The sequence below is a fragment of the Hemicordylus capensis genome, chromosome 5 (genome assembly GCF_027244095.1).
Source record: "Hemicordylus capensis ecotype Gifberg chromosome 5, rHemCap1.1.pri, whole genome shotgun sequence".
Taxonomy (NCBI): Eukaryota; Metazoa; Chordata; class Lepidosauria; order Squamata; family Cordylidae; genus Hemicordylus; species Hemicordylus capensis.
Window position 1 is genome coordinate 11498590 of NC_069661.1, and position 16562 is coordinate 11515151.

Genomic DNA, 16562 nt, shown 5'->3' on the forward strand with positions numbered 1-16562 from the left:
AATGTGTGAATCTCACTGAAAGAATTCTTTTTTTCAGTTGTTTCCCAGATTCTGAACAGCAGAATGTCTCAACCGATCCGATTGATGATTTGGTGGCTTTGTGGTTTTGGCTGAGCCAAAACATTTTCATCTTCTAAAAACGTGTTCTTTCAAAAGGCTGCAGCCAGGAGTAAAAATGCTTGCAGCACTGCTCTCGACACAACAGCCGTTCAGAAAGGGGCCAGTGCTTCTTGTCCTCACTTAGAACTGTCCTCAGAATGATGCCGCATAGCCAATTAAATTTGGCTGTAAGACACCGTCTTGCAGATGATGTCACAGTGCCACATGTCACAAAGTGGCAGTGTGATATCATTGTATTATTTACACCTTGGCAATATGGCACTGTGGCATCATTCTACTATTTACAGGATCCTGATTGGCTGGGATGGATCACAAGGAAGGGTAGCAGCTGACAACGGAGGTACTGATGTCAGCATCAGAGAAGAGAAACAACTGCTGTAAACAGCAAATTTAAAAAAACTTTGAGCCAATCTCCCCTAAAATGTTCTCAGGCGCACTTTTCCTTTTGATTTGCATATGAAAGCATGACACCATATTCTTTCTAGCTGTTCTCATCCAGTGGCACAGCGAGTGTGTGCTATCAGTTTTTGTGAGCAGAGAGCTAACACGACTGCATGCTACAAGTAACGATGATGGATGCTTTCCAGTTGTACCTATGAATAGCTGGCCTCTGTTTGTTTCCATAGGTTATCTGTAACAATGTCGCCCACCAGGGATTTGCAGTTTGGCAGGCATTCATTTATTGCTAAGCTATCCTTCCCCGGAAGGTGAATTTGCAATATAGCTGTAAGCATAGTTCACCAAGTTAATTTCTGGTAATTGCTGTGAATTTGGGAGTTCTTCATACTTTCCATAGTGAGAAATATAAAGCTTTGGGTGAATTGGCCTCAATTGCACAATAATCAAGTTGGACAATCGGATCAGCTAAAATGATCACAGATTTATCTCTACATTCTGCTCCCCATAATGTGGCATGAAGAAGAGTGTGAAGCCATGCTCATTTCAGGGTGTCAGGGCCAGGCAAAGAGCAGCCTTGCTAGCTAGCTAGCTAGCTAGATGTTCTGTAAAATGATATCATTTTTCCAACCCCTTCTCAAAAATTCTTTCTCATTAAGCCAAGGATTCGTAGGTCCCCAGATGTTATGGGACTCTAGCTCCCATCATCCCCAGTGACAATGTCCTTTGAGGGGAGTGCAGCCTTCAGGGACCTAGTTCCAGATCACAAGGAGCACCTCCAGGGGCTAGGAGATTGGTGCGCATACACACATACAAAGAACCCAAGCATACACAAATGGTGGAACTGTGTCAGTCTTCAGTTCAGCAGTGAGAAATGTTGGTGCTTCCTTAGTCAGGGGGTCATTTCTGGGGATTGGGGGTCATTTTCAGGGGCCAGGGGTTGTTTTGGGGGGTCCCCTTCACTCCTCTTACTCACTTCTGGTGATTTGGGGTGATATCCAGGGATTCTTTCTATTTTTACTGTATTTTCAACTGAACTATGACCACAATTCCCCCAACCCCATTTGCCATTTATTTCAACAAATCGTCTACCGCGAATTCACCAACTGCAAGGTTTCCCCGGAACAGAACCAGTGTTCCCTCTAACAGGGATTCCCAGATGTTGTTCACTACAACTCCCAGCATCCCCAGCTGCAATGGCCTTCGGCTGGGGATTATGGGAGCTGTAGTCAACAACAACTGGGAATCCTTGTTAGAGGGAATGCTGAACAGAACCGTCATTGTTGGCAAGGGATGACTGTATTCATGTTCTACCTAGCACACATTAAAGTTATTCACATGCACAGCCTAACCCAGCCTGGGTTAGGTTGTGTGTGTGAAGCACTGGGATCTGACCCAGCTTTTTACCCTGGCCTTTAATTGAGATTAAGGGTGAGAATGCAGGTGTTGTGTGATTTCTCAAGCTGCTTGCAGCCCAAGTGGACATGGAGGTGGGTGCCGGGAGTGCACATTGCACAGTGCATTGTGGGATATGTGGCATATGTGGGATACTCAATGTGTGATGCATTGTGGGATACATGGAGGCTGGGACAAATCATCCTGGACATCCTGGATCTGTGATGCATGGAGCAGCGCAGATCATGTGGAAGTGCGGTCTGTGCTTCCCAGTGTTGCAGTATCATCTGGGAGGAAGGTAAATTTTGTGCAGCCTTCCTACCACCACCCTGCCCTCCATGCCTCCTAGTTGTGTTCAGCCTTATTGGTTCTTCCAGGATTGGCTCTGTATACTCATGTGAAATATTGATCTGTTCCAGTTGTAAGATGGGCAGAGTGACTGACATCCAGACTAATGTCATGCAGGCCAACTAAAAGTTCACACATGCAACAAGGAGTGATTAGATTTGCCAGACCCCCCTTCCCTCTGCAGCCCTCTGTGCCTTTCAGAAATACATCCCTGTGGGGCTGTTCGCTGCAAATCCCTTTTCACACCAACCATACTTCCAGTTGAACATGACCGGTGCACGAGCACTCCTGGAGAGGCAAGGAGGGCCGGGGAAACCCAGGTGTGTCCTCTGGGATCCCACAATGCACCGCATGAGGAAGACGGGGCAAAGGGGGATTCCCCACTTCTGGGCCTCTCCTTCTGCCCAGCTGTATGGAAGCTCAGGATGCCAGCAACCCATGCTTTCACACAATTGAGCAGTGAGATAGGAGGGCACGCAATGCTCTTCTGCCTCACCTTTAGCCCAGGTACAAAACCCAGGCTATCCGATAGAGGAGCGCCAGGACTGGTTCCGATCGCAGCGGTTCTCACAACCAGCCCTACCCGGGTAGGGCTGGTCATGAGAACAACCTCCTTGGGCAGGATAGCTATTATTATCTCTTGTTTACACAGTCAGACAGGTGTTGTTGACTGGTTTGTTTTATCCAGACATCGAGTCCTTCCCAAGGACCTGGGATGGCTGAATTTTATTGTCAATTGTTATAGGTACTGTCACAGAATATAGGCTGTTCCCAGTAAAGCTGCTTTTTGTAATTGGCTGATGGTGATTTCTGTGGCCCCTATGGTATTGAGGTGCTCTTCATGGTCTTTTGGAACTGCACCCAGGGCGCCAATTACCACTGGAATTATTTTGGTTTTTTTCTGCCACAGCCTTTCAATTTCAATTTGTAGATCTTTGTATTTGGTGATTTTTTCTATTTCTTTTTCTTCTATTCTGCTATCCCCTGGTATTGCTATGTCGATTATTTTGACTTGTTTTTCTTTCTTCTCGACTACAGTGATATCTGGTGTATTGTGTGGCAGATGTTTGTCTGTTTGTAGTCGGAAGTCCCATAATATTTTGACATCTTCATTTTCTTCAGCTTTTTCAATTTTATGGTCCCACCAATTTTTGGCTACAGGTAGCTTGTATTTTTCGCAGATGTTCCAGTGTATCATCCCTGCTACCTTGTCATGCCTTTGTTTGTAGTCAGTCTGTGCGATCTTTTTACAACAGCTGATTAGGTGGTCCACGGTTTCATCTGCTTCTTTACAAAGGCAGCACTTGCTGTTTGTGTTTGATTTTTTGACTTTTGCTCTTATTGCATTTGTTCTTAGTGCCTATTCTTGTGCAGCCAGTATTAAACCCTCTGTTTCTTTCTTCAAGTTGCCATTCTTAAGCCATTGCCAGGTCTTGGTGATGTCTGATTTTCCACTTATATTGTGCAAATATTGACCATGCAGGGGCTTCTTTTTCCATTTTTCTGCTCGGTTCTTGACTTGTTCTTTCTTGTAGGCCTGCTTTGTTTCATTGGTGTTGAATAGTTTCTCGTTCTTGACCATTTGAAGTGCATCTTCTTCACTGTCCTTGATATATTCTTCAAGGCCTCTTTTCTCCTCCTCTACTGTTTGATGGACTTGCAGCATTCCTCTTCCACCTGAGCTGCGAGGGAGGTATAGCCTATCGACATCACTGCGGGGGTGCAGAGCATGACTGATAGTCATGATTTTCCTGGTCTTACGATCTAGCGTCTCTAGCTCTGCCTGGGTCCTGTCTATTATTCCTGCAGTGTATCTAATAACAGGTATAGCCCAGGTGTTTATGGCTTGTATGGTGTTCCCGCCATAGAGTTTGGACTTGAGGATTTTTCTAACTCTCCTGACGTATTCACTTCCAATTCTTCTTTTAACTTCAGTGTGTGCGATGTTATCAGCCTGGAGAATGCCCAATTATCTGTAGTGTTCTTTCTCTTCCAGGTTCTTGATCTTGCTTCCATTGGGCAGTTCTATTCCTTCTGTTTTTCTTATTTTTCTTCTTTTCATTATTAATGCAGCACACTTGTCTAGTCCAAACTCCATTGCTATATCGCTACTGAATATACGGACCATGTTTAGCAGTGATTTGATTTCTGACTGGGACTTTCCATACAACTTCAGATCGTCCATGTACAGCAGATGGTTGATTTTACTTGATGTTTTAGATGTTTGGTATCCGAGGCCTGTTCTGTTTAGTATTTGTGAAAGTGGGGTCATGGCGATTACAAACAACAGAGGGGATAGTGAGTCCCCTTTGGAAAATGCCTCTTCTAATGCTAACCTGTCCAAGTGTCTCGCCATTGATTGTTAACTGTGTACTCCACATGCTCATTGCTTTTTTTATAAATATCTGAATGTTTTTGCTGACACCAGTTGTTTCTAAACATTTTAGTATCCATGTGTGAGGCACTATTATTATTATCATTATTATTATTATTATTATTTCAATTTCTATACCGCCCTTCCAAAAATGGCTCAGGGCAGTTTACACAGAGAAATAACAAATAAGATGGATCTCTGTCCCCAAAGCGCTCAGAGTCTAAAAAGAAACATAAGATAGACACCAGCAGCAGTCACTGGAGGTACTGTGCTGGGGCTGGATAGGGCCAGTTACTCTCCCCCTGCTAAATAAAGAGAATCACCATGTTAAAAGGTGCCTCTTTGCCAAGTTAGCAGGGGTTAGCTAAGCCGAGTTTGTTCCACACTCCATGTAACGTACTTGTATAATGTTTGCTGCAGCAAATATTAAAACAACTCCTCCATACTGAACTTATTGGAGGAAGGGTAGGGTGCAACTAGATGAATAACTTTCAAGATGCATCCAGAATTTAGGAATTCTCTGCAGAACATTTAGCCATCTTGCTTTCCATCGACAAGACAAAAGCACTGCTTCGCTTTGCCAGAGGTAGGAAGAGAGACTCTTAACCTTTTCCTGACACTGGGAGAACAAGTTGCTTGGCTGGTGAGAATGAAGTGGCATCTAGAGCCCAAAGCTTTGAAAACTAAAGTGCCTGTCCAGAGCTCTGGGCCCGGGGGACTACAGTCTATGTGGTGCAGTGACAACTCTCTTCGATGTCAGCTAAAAGAAATGTGATAAAAGCGTTAATGACAAGAAGCAGAAGATGGCCACAGAGGCAACTGTCAGGCCTCATAAGGTCACAGATCTCACCAGCAAAGTTATCTTGTCTGACCCTGTGTTGCTTTCGGTTTGTAGCTGTGAATGTGTCTTAAGGGCATTCACACCTTCAGGTGTTCTTAACAGAGGAAAACAGGTTGTCTCACTGTTTCCACTTCAGATCCACGGAAGTTTCCACTTCAGATCCGGCCTGGGATGAGAAAAGGCTCTTTGCACAGCTGGCCAGCTCATGAGGTGACTTGAGTCATGACTTCAGTTATCCTGAACTGAGCTGGTCTTCCCCAAAGAGCAAATTCTACAGTAGAAGGGTAGCCATGTTTTGCTGGCACAGAAAAAACAAAAAAAACAAAAACCATAGGTTACATTAAAAAGCCGCCTTCTACCAACTCAGATCATAAGAACAGCGCTACTGGATCAGGCCCTGGGTCTATATAGTTCAGCATCCTGTTTCACACAGTGGTCCCCCAGATGCCTCTGGGAATCCCACCGGCCAGAGTTGAAGGCATGTCCTCTTTCCCGCTCCCTTGCAACTGGTATTTAGAGGCATCTTGCTTCTGAGGCTGGAGGTGGCCTATAGCCACCAGACTAGTATCCATTGAAAGACCTGTGCTCCATGAATTTATCTAAGCCCTTCTTAAAACCATCCAGGGTGGTGGCCGTCACCACTTCTTGTGGCAGAGAATTCCATAGGTTAATTATGCACTGTGTGAAAAAATTATTTACTTTTGTCAGCCCTAAATTTCCCAGCATGAGTTTCATGGAATGGTGAGAGGGAGGAGAATTTATCTCACACCACTCTCTCACCACTCTCTCCACACCATGCATAATTTTATAGACCTCTATCATGTCTCTGCTCCCTCAGCTGTCATTTTAGCCTACTCCCTTAAGGAACAGGGCTTTCTCTTGTTGGGTGTGGAGCTGGGGGCAAATCAGCATGTGCAGGGCCCCCTTAACATTTCAAATAAATAAATAGTATACACCTTATGTAAAACGAAGACACAAATATGCACAGTTTAACACATTTGCATTCCAAACTTGTTTTCCAGATGGATATACATGACAGCTGGGGACAAGATAGGCGAGCTGGAGTGCTTGGTTGCTAATGAAAACATAGATATAGTGGGCATAAGGAAAACATGGTGGAACAGTGTGAACCAGTGGGACAGTTATTCCTGGATATAAACTCTATAGAAAAGGACAGGAAGAGGCACATTGTGGGTGGAGCTGCACTGTATATTAAAGAAGGGATAGAATCCAATAAGCTAGAAAAACTATCCCAATCCAAGATGGTGTATGTGAGAACATTTGAGGTGCAAGTAGGCTAACATGTGAACTGCCTAACTGATTTGAACCAAATTTGCTACAGCTGTAGGGACACATAGAGACGCCCCAATGGCTTAGTTTGTGATGATGTCATTCACCCCGATTCAAGATGGCAGACATGTGAATGTTTGAGGTGCAAGTGGGCTAACTTGTGGACTGACGAACCAATTTGAACCAAATGAGGTACAGTTGTAATGAGTGACACAGGGACACCTTAATGGCATAGTTTGTGATGATGTTATCCACCCCAGTTCAAGATGGTGGGTGCATAAACATTTGAGGTGCAAGTAGGCTAAGAGCAGCCCAACCCCATAAGGAGAAAGCAACTAAGGTTTGGGGGCAGTGAAATGGTTTAACATAAGAATGGGTATCAACAGAAATGACGCTAAGGAAGATGTGCTTGTCCACCAGAATGCTTTAAAGAAAAATAACCCCAGGAAGTACCATTGGAGTGTAACAGATGGAAAGACTGTGGAGTTTGACGTGGTTAACAAAGAAAAGGGTGTGGACGGAAGCAGCTGTGGTTATAGGTCCTGGTGGCATTCCAATTCAAGGCAGTATATATGCTGCAGACCATAACCAGTACAGACAATATCCATGGCACGAAGACCCTCTAGGCAACTACCAGCATAACTACCAAAAAAGAGAGCACAGGGAGAAGAACAAGGGCTCAGAGAGCTTGCCGGAAGTCTAGTCCCAGCAGAAGGCGGTATCCTCTTACTACATGTGCCAGCCTTATGGCTGCCAACTGCAATATTCTGATGCTCCTGTGCAAGGAGTTAATTGAGGGTGCTGACAATCAGGGTGTGCCAAGTGAGCCACTGAACCGGCCCAGTTCGATGTGGACCGGTTTGTTTGTTTGTTTTTGTGTTTTTGTTTATTTTATCAAATTTGTACAGCGCCCCAAACTTTTGTTTCTGGGCAGTTAGAGATAGCATAAAATAAGTTTAAAACATTTACAAAAACTTAAAACAATTTAACAATTTAAAAATAAACCAGAGATTAAAACCTAAAAATTTAGGAAGCTGAGAAAGCTTGGGTGAAAAGATGGGTTTTCAGGTGTTTTTTGAAAATTGCCAGAGATAGGGAGGATCGTATCTCAGCAGGGAGCGCATTCCACAATCTCAGGGCAGCGACCGAGAAGGCCCATCTCTGTGTGACCACCAAATAAGTTGGCGGTAACTGGAGATGGACCTCCTCAGATGACCTCAATGGGCGATGGGGCTCGTAGTCAAGAAGACACTCTTTTGTGCACACTCCTATTAAATACTACACAAGTACTGCACTTAATATTGCTTGTATTTAAATCAAGACTGGGGGACTCATTCAGCTGGATTGCCCTCCCCACATGGTTATGAAAGGTGGAACAGCACTCTGGGAGAGGAAGTGTTCATGTCCCTAATCCTGTATGTGGGCAGGACCCTCTCCATAATCATGAGGAAGGGGACATAAAGTCTGAATTGCTGCTTTATATCTTCTGCCTTCCAGTGAGATCTGGAAATTTGAGGAGGGCAAGAATGAATTGATTGTGATGCCCTTTTAGAAATCCCTGCTTGATTGCCCAAAGTAGCTCTCCGTTGTCCCTTCTAAAGGGATTTCAGGATCCCAAAGCAGAGATGTGCAAACTGTGGGAGGAAATCACAAGTAGGCACATTCTCACAATTATGATTAGGTTAAGAGAAGCCTCCCACCAGCGTCTGGGAGCTGTGCACGATCCCGTTTTCTGCTCGTGTGTGTTATGAACAAGGTTGGAGGTGCTGGCAGTGACAATGTGCTCTGCAGGAACTGGGTTGGAGGGCTCCCTCCTACCCTGCAGCTGTACCCAGATCTTTAATGAGGTGGGAGAAAAGCCCACCAACCCAGCTGCTGCTTAGCACCCAGTCGCCGCCAGTGCCTCCGACTTTGTTTTTAACACACACCCGAGCAGAAAACAGGAGCGTGGACATCTCCTGGACTATGGTAGGAGGTTTCACCTCCCCTATTAATGGTCCTGAGAACAGCCCTAGTCGTTCCCCTTCTTTTCTCCATCACCCTCATTGAAGTCCATTTCTGCAGGGATAGAATTGCACTTGCTCAAAATAGACGACTCCAAAAGCAAAACAACAAAATTCAGTCCCTAGTAGCGATGAAAAGTAGAGTATAATCAGAACCAAAACTTAGCAGGACTGCCTTGCTCACTCACCCTTGGCATATCCCTACAGAGATTGCTGAAAATCTAAGTGTCCTGAACAAAGGATATGAGGCCTCCGTGACATAAAATAAACCAAGGCCATCAAGTCAATTGTCGGCCAGTATCTTAAAGTCCAATAAACAGGAATTAACATTAATTCTTCATGAAGTCTGAATGAAAACTCTGCCCTTGCGCTCTGAACATAGGAGAGAAACCTGCTTTCCAAAGTGCCGTAATTAGCCAGTAGGTTAGTTTGGACTCTCGGAGAAAGTGTCACGTGGATGAGAGACATATGCAGAAAAGGGCAACCAACATAAACACAGCATTGGCACACAAATATTGGGAAATTGGAGCTGTCTTTGGAACACAGGCACAATTGGAAGAGAGCACAGATGGAGCACTCCTTTCTTACCAGGGAAGAGAGCTGGGCCTGAGGTAGCAAGCATGAATTGTTCCCTTTACTAAGCAGGATCCACCCTGGTTAGCATTGGATGGGAGACTACATGTGAGGCGATGGAGCCATAGCTTAGCAAAAGAGCATCTGCTTTGCATGCAGAAGGTCCCGGGTTCATTCCCTGGCAACATTTGCAAGTAGGGCTGAGACAGACTCCTACCTGTAACTTCGAAGAGCTGCTGCCAGTCAGTGTAGACAAAACTGAGCTAGATGGACCAATGGTCTGAGTCAGTATAAAGCAGTTTCCTATGACTACAACTTACATGTGCACGCACACCCTTCCAAGGCGAGTGTGATTTGAAACAGAGGGAGTTGATCTTCCACTGTACAAATGACTCAGCCTGCAATTTTGACACAATTATTACAGGAAGGGAAAAGGGAGGCCATCTGTGAAAGCAGGCAACGAAAAAAAGAAACTTAATGGAAGATTTAATTGGCGTCATCCATCTAAGGAAAGAAAGAGGCACATGAGTCTCCGGGCCACAGGAAAAGTAAAGCCAAAAACCTTTACGGACCTGAAATTAATAGCTTGCTCAACAGGGAGTGAGGGATCCCTCCCGCCATATCCCTGTCTGAACTAGGTAAACCAGCCTATAAATCACCATAATCGCCATGCCGACTGTAAAGGTTGGGACACAACTTCTTCACGTAAGCAGCAAGTGGCTGGAGGAAACCCCAAAGGCCCACGAGCATCAAAGAGCTGTGATTAAAACAGATCAAAACCTTCCAACTTACCGAGAGCCTCAAAGACCGTATCAAGACCACGAGGCATTTGGGGAATCCAGTTTTCTTAGCACTTCTAAATACAAGCAGTGTGGCAGGTATTTAGTGCTAAAAACACTGCTGAGCTTCAGGCTTCTAGGCTGGTTTATGGAGTGCTTTGTATCCCATTTGTTTTACCACTGTAGTTTAACTGAAGAGGAAGTTGCTGGCATAAGAGTCCCCAAAGCTGTTAAGTAGGAGCGTCTACCTAAAACTCTTTCTGAAGCCCAGCTATGATTGCCAGTACCAGTCCACTTCCCCAGAGCTCTGCCTTCCTTTCCTAGCATAGTTGTTCTTCCAAAAATGGATTCACCCATACTCATTCAGCACTACAAATGCTCAGGACTCACCTTCCTTCTGGAATTCTGGGAATGGTCTTTGTGTTTGTCTTCATGTTTTTGAAGCTTTGGAACATGCTCCCTGCAAAAATAATGGCCTCCCCATCTCTGAAAAGTTTTTTAGAAGGTGGTTAAGACACATTTGTTCATCCAGGCTTTTAATTAGACATATTGTAGATTTTAACATTAATTTTACATTTTACATTGTTTTAATTTTGTTTTAATCTGTGTTGTTTTATTGTAAACTGCCCAGAGATATGCATTTCAGGTGGTATATAAGCATGTTGAATGAATGAGTTGATCATGTTGATATACTCTCTGATATGTGTATCTCTATCTCTAGGTGGTGTACACAATTCAGAACCACAAATATAAAACAGAGTAAAAACAATCAAAACTATTTCACAGAATAAAAAAGTTAAAACAATTGCACAGGGAAAAAACAATTAAAGCATTTAAAATTAATTTCAGTTAAAAGCCTGAGAAAACAGGTGTGTCTTGAGGGTCTTCCTAAAAGATGTTGGAGATGGAGATGCTCTTATTTTGAGAGGAAGCATATTCCAAAGCCCTCGGAGAAGGCAGGGTGCGGAACCACCACAAAACTAGCTGGCAGAAATCGTAACCAGACCTCCACAGAGGTTGTAGGAGAACTATTGTGAAAGCTTGGCGCAAGTCAGAGAAAGGTTGGGAAATGAAAAGGAACATTCACAATAGTTCCGTGTGTGGATTTGCACACGCTATCAAGTGTATTGTTGATTGTTCCACAGTTCGTCTTCCTTCTTGGGATGTTTGCTCCGGGGTAAATGTGGACCGTGCTTTTGCAAACAAGAGCCTGAGAGAGACTGCAAGAGACTGAGAGTGGCTGATAGTTGCTCTCTGAAATAAGAGCTATTGTATGGTGTCCCTCAGGGCTCCATCCTGTCTCCAATGCTTTTAACTTCTCCATGAAACCTCTGCGCAAGATCATGAGGAGATATGAAGCAGGATGTTATAAATATGCTGATGACACCCAAATCTATTTCTCCATGACATCATCATCATCAGGAAATGGCATAGCCCCCCTAATTGCCTGCCTACAGGCAGTAATGGACTGGATGAAGGATAACAAACTGAAGTTGAATCCAGTTAAGATGGAGGTACTGACTGTGGGGAACCAGGATCCTAAATTTCCAACCACCATTTTCATGAGATGACACCTGATTCTAGTGTTGTGAGAGAGGGATAAAATTTCTGTCTGTCCACTCTCTCTACACCATGCATAATTTTATACATCTCTATCATATCTCCCCGTAGTCACCTCTTTTCCAACCTAAAAAGCCCTAGAGGCTGTAGCCTTGCTTCATAAGGATGGTGATCCAGACCCCAATTATCTTGGTTGCACTCTTCACCATCTCCAGTTCTACAATACAGGTTGAGTATCCCTTATCTGGACTGCTTGGGACCAGAAGTGTTCCAGATTTCAGATTTTTCTGGATTTTGGATTTTGCTCTCTCTTGCCAGGCAAGGATGGAGGAGCTCCTTTTGCTGCCTCCTGCCAGGGGAAAGCCAGTTTAAGGGTTAACCTGAGGGAGTCCAGGTTCCTAGAGAGGTGACTGGGAAGAAACATTCAGCATGGGCGCCTTCCCTTCCAGCCCCTTCCCCGAGAAAGGAGCCTTTGTGTGTTTTCCTGTGTCTTTTCCTGCCTGTGGGATCTGCAGCCCCCCCTTGAAGAACAGAACTCGAATCTGAAATAAGAATCTGTGAGCGAGTGAGCTGAGGAATTTTGTTTTTTGTTTTTGTTACAGCGTGGTGCCCGGATTTTGGATGTCCGGATAAGGGATACTCAACCTGTATCTTTCTTAAGATATGGTGAGGAGAATGTTACGCAGTCCTCCAGATGTGGCTGCACCATAGATTTGTATAAGGGCATTATAATATTAGCATCTTTATTTTCAATCCCCTTCCTCCCTAGCATGGAATGTGCCGTTTTCACAGCCTCGTTGCACTGAGTCGACACTTTCAAAGAGTTGTCCACCATGACACCAACATCTCTTCGCTGCTTACCCCAATTTCTAGATCATTTATGAACAAGTTAAAGAGCACTGGTCCCCCTACAGATCTCTGGGGAACTCCACTTCTTACCTGCCTCCATTGTGAAAACTGTCCATTTGTTCCCACCCTCTGTTTCCTGTCTTTCAACCAGTTCAGTGTTCAGTCAGTTTCCTGTCCTTCAACCACAATCAGTTTCCTGTCCTTCAATCACAATTTAACCTGTCCCCTTATCCCATGACTGCTAGGTTTCTCAAGAGTCTTTGGTGGGGAAGTTTGTCAAAAGCTTTTTGGAAATCCAAGTATTCTGTGTAGGCCAGATCACCTTTATCCACATGCCTGTTGTGTTGACACGCTCAAATAACTCCAAAAGTTTAGAAATAAGCCATTGGGCAACTGAAGGTGATCCAATTTAATCCATTAAGCACACTGTAGTTGCTAGACACCTCTACAGTAGACTGTGCAGTAACTGTGGAATCCAGTTCGGCCTGAATACGAGATATTTTATCCACAAAAAGGCCATTAAAAATGTCAGTGAGAGCCTGATGTTTCACATTCAAGGGGGAGGGGACACATACTAGTCCCATTGCAGCCCCCATCTACAAATCCACTTGCCAGTTTGCCCGCTGGCAAGCAGGACACCCAGAGCCACACAGATGCCCTCCCCAAAGGTCTTCTTTCCACTGCAGGGCAAGAAATGGCAGGAATCCCTTTGGGGAAGTAGGAGAGGGTTCCCACCATGTCTTACCATCTCCATGTCCCAATGCAAATGACAGCTGACCCGCTTCTCTCCTAAGACCTCTGCCTGTGTGCCAGAAGGGAGTCTGGCAGAAGAACGGGGATTGGTGGAAACCACACAGAATGGCTGGCTAAGGAGCTCAGAGATTACTTTTGTCACACAGTAAGAAGGTGAGGTTTGGGGTGTAAGAGGCAGATGGACCATCAGTGTCAACCCAAGACATTTTGTTGCAAGAAGCAGTACACCAAATTGAACCCCCTTCCTTCCTTCCTTCGGATTTTTCTTTCTTTCTGTTACAATTGCACCCACACCTACAACCTCCTTTCAAATCCCTCCCACCTCCTTCCTTTTTCTATTATGTTGTTCCTCTTTTCTCTCTCTACTGTGAGGGCACAAATGAGAAATTAAGGAGTTCCGATTGATTTATCCTCTATAGACAAAGAAGGATACCAAGCATGGATAGTAAGCAAGTTGACTTCAGAGTGAGGAAGTTTGGAACTCTGACAAAGGCACCACAATCTACTGCCTGAAGCAGCCTGTGTCGGTCTGCTTCAATACAGAGCTGGTCCTAGAACTGATGCTGTTTTCTATGTATTGCTGTTTGTTAAGACAGATCTAGGTGCTTATAATGTTGCCCCCCAATGGGACACTTGGAACTTTTGCTATTGGCCTGGTTTTTCTTTTCATAGGATGTGCTACCCTCTAGTGCTTGGAGAAGTGAATCGCAAGGCAACCAGTAGATACAGCACTCAAGCCGAATGCAAGTCTGAGACACACACACAAAGTTTGCAGGGTGAGCATGCCATGCATACACAGGCACACCCTTGTGTATCTGCATACAAATATACTGCAAAGGGATACAAATCCAGATCTTTTCTCCTACGCCTGGGAAAAATCATGGGCGGCACTTTAGGAGGAAAAGGGGGGTACTCTCCCTCCTCACTCCCCTTCACCCTCCCTGTAGTTAGCCACCAACAGTGCACACCCTCCTGCCACAACAGCAGCAATTTTTATAGACAGATTTTCCCTCACGCGCCCCTCCCCACAGCTACCGAAGCCCCCAGAGGCACCCAGCAAAATTTGAGCGGTGGCAACTGGCTACTTCTCAAATTTTGCCACCATAGGCAGTTGTCTCCTCTGCCTACAGAGGCATATCCAGGGTTGGGCAGCTAGAGCACGTGCCCTGGGCACCAGTTGAAGGGGGCGCAGAAGTACCTGCCATGCACATTTTGATAAAAAAATATGTTTCCCCCCAATCAGCCAGCGGGCACCAGCACTGCTAAGTGGGCCTGCTGCTCACCCTCATCACTGCTGTCACTGCGGTAGTCGTCGCCCTCCAACTCTGGGTGGTGCCGCACACCCACACACTCACGCAGGCGCAGCAGCCAGCCAGCCAGCCAGCAGTGCACTCAACTCGCAAGTCACATCCTCGTGTGCTGAGTGTGCTGCTGCCATTCATTGTTCATTCCAAGGGGGCACCGTAGGGCCATTCTGCTTGTCCCCCCCCCCTGACCGAAACCTCCATGTATTTTTTTCCTTTGAATTTCTGCTGCTGCGCTGTCGAGGGATGGCTGCCGAGGGGCGGGGTGAGCCAGGGGGTGGTCCTTCTTCCCTCCCCCCTCCCCAGGTGGTGGCAGTGACTCCCACAGTGACGCAGGGCCTGTGTAGTGACAGTATTTCCTCCTCCTCAATGAACCCTTGCCTGTGCATCCGAGCATGCTCATGAAGGTATGGGCAACTGAGTGGCTGCAAACAGGGAGACTGAGCATGAGCAAACTCAGAAGACATGACATGGCAGTTTATCAGGAGAGGAGGAGGAAGTGGTAAAATCTGATGCCTATGCCTTAATCCGCCTATGAGCAAAAGAAAAGCAAACAAAGGGGAGAGGTCCAGAATGCGTTCTTCCCACACACTAGGGTATGCAGGGAAAATGAGGACTCCCAAAGTGGTCTGCCACTTGTTTCTCTTCCATCATGGGAGCCTAGTGGTGTATGAGAGCCAGTGTGGTGTAGTGGTTAGAGTGCTGGACTAGGACCAGGGAGACCCGAGTTCAAATCCCCATTCAGCCATAATACTAGCTGGGTGACTCTGGGCCAGTCACTCTTCTCTCAGCCTAACCTACTTCACAGGGTTGTTGTGAAAGAGAAACTCAAGTATGTAGTACACCACTCTGGGCTCCTTGGAGGAAGAGTGGGATATAAATGTAATATAATAATAGTATCCTCCAACCCTAATAGTATCCCCCCAACCCCCCAAGATCCTTTAAACTCTGGAGCAGAATGTCATTGGAGCAACGAGGGTCATGAGTCTCCCATTCCCAACAGAGCTGCTTGAAGCTTCAGGGACCCATTTGGCCTTACCCTGCTTTGGTTCTCATCAAAGCACTATTGAGTTGGGGTTGAAGTGAAGCCAACCAGACCAAATACTATGACCCATCCCACTCCTACCCCTAAAAATGCATACACGGAAGAGAAGAGGGCAGGGCGCATGCTGGTATCTTATGTCTGTTGGAAGGAAAGGACTTTGCGCTGTCTCTTTGCCTCAGACAGTGGAGGACAGACTAGTAAGTCAGAGGGCTAGAAGGTCAAAGACATTTGGTCATCACTTCCTGCTGCTCTGATGCTATCCCTTTGAAATGTAGATTGCTAATCTTAGGGGATTCAACTTCCTTCCTCCTTCTCTCTCTTCCTACCTGGCTGTTGACCTTGCAACATGGCAAGTCTCTTGCCCTGCACCATATGTGCAGAGAAGATGGTGAATCCATCTGCATCCATTTAGATAGATAGATTAGAGATCCTAAATCCTCACTTTCCTATCTAGAATGGAGTTCCTTAATAAATACCTTTTATATTGATTTGAAACTAGCAATTGGCTCCAAGTTACTTTACTCTTAGCACACATGCATGCATAACTAAATCCGCTGTGTTTGTGCCTCTGTGCACTCTGCTATATTGAAAAAGGGACTCTCTCACCACAGAGAATTTCCAACAGGTTATGGGCTCCAGCCAGTTATGGGAGCAGTATTTTGAGCTGCGTGTGCTGCAACTAGATAGTTAGGTTTGTTCCAGGAGATCCATTGAGATCTAGCGTGGACACTTTGAATTGCTAATCTACAGCAACTGCCTTTTGGAGCCGGTGAGCATGGCTGCATACCTGGAGGGAAAACTCAGGCTTACCATCCTGGAAGCGGATAATTACTTGGAATGGAAGACTCGACTGAGGATTGCACTGAAAGCAGAGGGACTCCACCAAGTTACTGAGGAAGACCCGCCGCCAGATGGAACCTCGGATGCTGAGA

At 45.5% G+C, this 16562-nt stretch overlaps 1 pseudogene; it reads left to right on the forward strand.

Moving 5' to 3' along the window:
- The first annotated feature begins 2738 nt into the window (after positions 1-2738).
- LOC128326409 (Y-box-binding protein 1-like) lies at positions 2739-9030 on the forward strand (annotated as a pseudogene).
- Positions 9031-16562: the final 7532 nt, after the last annotated feature.